The sequence below is a fragment of the Anoplophora glabripennis genome, unplaced genomic scaffold, assembly GCF_000390285.2.
Source record: "Anoplophora glabripennis isolate ALB-LARVAE unplaced genomic scaffold, Agla_2.0 scaffold1380, whole genome shotgun sequence".
In the NCBI taxonomy this organism is placed as follows: Eukaryota; Metazoa; Arthropoda; class Insecta; order Coleoptera; family Cerambycidae; genus Anoplophora; species Anoplophora glabripennis.
In genome coordinates, this window is record NW_019418827.1 from 62,217 (window position 1) to 64,773 (window position 2,557).

A 2,557-nucleotide genomic window follows, 5' to 3' on the forward strand; every position below is an offset into this window, starting at 1 on the left:
TTCTGACAGGCCACTGCAGACTTAGGAGGCATTTAAGCTTAATAGGAATTGAGGAGGACCCCCTATGCCCGAAATGTGGCGAAGGGGAGGACACCCCTGTCCACCTTCTGGGACAGTGTGCAGCCTTTGGGAGAATAAGACATAAAGTCTTTGGTGCTGAAGAGCTGCAAGGGGTTGAGGTGAGAGACCTTCCATGGACCAAAATCCTGGCGTTCATTAGGGCGTCGGGTAGGTTCGAGGAGGGTCAGAGGCAGAGAGTGGTTAGGTGATGGGACGGCGGGGTAGGCAAAAAGGGCCCACTCGTGGCCTAATTGCCAGGCTGAGGCCGCCCCTTTACTACTACTACTACTACAACTAAGACTGCTTCTGTTAATAAACATTTTGTTTCCGTAACCTATTTTTGCATTCTGAAAATGGCCATTAAAACCATTGTTGCGATTCTAAACAGTTTTTCTTCATTATCTCGAAAATGTAATTTTGGCACATACCACCTTTGACACTTCCACCCCCCAATTATCCAACCAATTTTTTATGGAGCAATTCTTCTTCAGGGTACTTTACACTGAACTGAATCTTTTCTAAAATTTCAATATGAATTAAATCCACTTTTTTAACACTTCACATTGTTGTGCTAATTGTTTTCATAACAGGGTTAAAACTTATATAAAAATTCTTTAAAACCAAAAGAAAACCTTAAATATTTTAGAAAACCTTAAAATGTTTAAATCCAGATCAAGAGGTTTAATTTCACAAAACTTCAAATAAAATATCAAGGTGCTCTATTTTAACTAAAACTGGAATTTTAAATGGAAAGAATAAATACAATATAGAACAAAATTATAAATAAAACTTTCAGGAAAAATAAAATTTTTAAACGTAAAATGTGTTGACAATATGACTAGATTAATGTTTTTTTGCCAATTTTTTTCTATGAAGTTAGATATCTTGCATACTTAGATTTTTGGTAACAAAGAAGTTTGACTTCATTTTATAGGATATTGAAAATTTAAAACATGTATTTCAGTTAAGTTTTTGATTGAATTATTTTAACTAAAAACTAAATAAGTACATCTGAAAGTGTTTTCAACTTATTTGCACTTTTGTAGTCAGTGCGAATCAAGTATTATTAACTCAAATAATAAAGAATGGAAATGGAATAAGTTGAAAACGCTATAAGATTCTCTAAAATAATAGCTCCAAAGCGACTAATCTTAGGCATGCATTTTTAATCTATTTTTCTTCTTTCTGGAAATGCAGTCATATATAGGCTCTATTAAAAAAAATGAAGTTAACATTAACTTCCAATATAACCGGAAGTTGGAAACAGCTACTAATCAATTTACTTAATGGTTCTTTATATACTTCTAAGGCACGGTCCATATGTGCACAGGTATATGCTAAATAATATTACACTTATACTGTTTTTTGGCATTACAGAATCAAAATGTTACAAGAAAAGTAAATCTATAAACACTAACCTCAAATTGATTGTTTTGGCTGCAAGAAGACGATTGCACTCTGCTGTATCAGGCAAAGGAAGCGTGACATAAGGACTTTCATTATTTTGCTCAGTGAAGTCATATTCATATATTCTTGGTTTCACATTAATACCCCCTACTGGACCATTCACTACTAAGTAGTTTAGACTTAGAGTAGTCGATGATTTTGATTTTAAAATCAACTAAAAAGGGTTATACAAAAACATAAGAAACAAGCACCTAAATATATATAGAATACTTAATTCACAATGAGTATAACAAAATTCTGAAGATACAAAGTGTTGAAAGTTTCCCTTATGAACCTACAATTATTAATGATTTAGAAGTTAAATGATGTAGAAGTTAAAATAAATTATTGTTTTTTAATGACAGTTCAGAAATAAATATATTTTTGAAATATTTTAGTCATGTATGTAATAAAATTGTGAAAATATCCTTTTTGATGAAAGTTTACAATTAAAAATTAATTTGGTGGTGTAAATATGAGAGATACTAAATATGAGAACTTGTTTCATGCTGTAAATTTTATGTAAGTGAAAATAAATTGAACTGTATACTATATTCTAAATTCTTATAAATTTTTAAGCAAAAGGTACCTCTGCGTATTGTGCTACGTCCTGCAATTTTTTAATAATAAGGCCCCAAATGGTATATATTGCCAACAGAACAAGCCTCCTTTATGCTATTTATTAAAAATTATAGATACAAGCTTTCATACATGATTACAAGCCAGTAATTTTGTTTGGAACAGTAATCTTATTTTCTTCACATTGGCAATTAAATTTTGGTAAAATTAAAAATTATTAAAACAAATAGAGCAAGAAGTTTTTTTTAACAAAAAAAATACACGTGATGTTAGATAGGGGAGGGAGGGTGTAAAAAAGTGGCCTAAAAACCTCACGTGATTAATGGACGACCCCTATTGCACAGAGAGTCAGCTAAAGAAGCAATTTCAAATATGTAATGCCATTACCACTGTCTACTACATCAAGAAGTTATAAGTTGTCCAAGATTCTTACTGAAAAACAAATAAAACATTGATTTAATTACCGAGTTTT

General features: G+C 31.4%; 1 long non-coding RNA gene across 1 annotated transcript in view; it reads right to left on the reverse strand.

Annotated features, from left to right (window-relative positions):
• Nucleotides 1–1,706, reverse strand: part of LOC111692696 — an 11,291-nt gene extending 9,585 nt beyond the window's left edge. The window contains exon 1 of the long non-coding RNA XR_002763288.1: nt 1,479–1,706. This is a non-coding gene — a long non-coding RNA (uncharacterized LOC111692696). The remainder of the gene's footprint in view (nt 1–1,478) is intronic.
• Between the last annotated feature and the right edge of the window lie 851 nt (nt 1,707–2,557).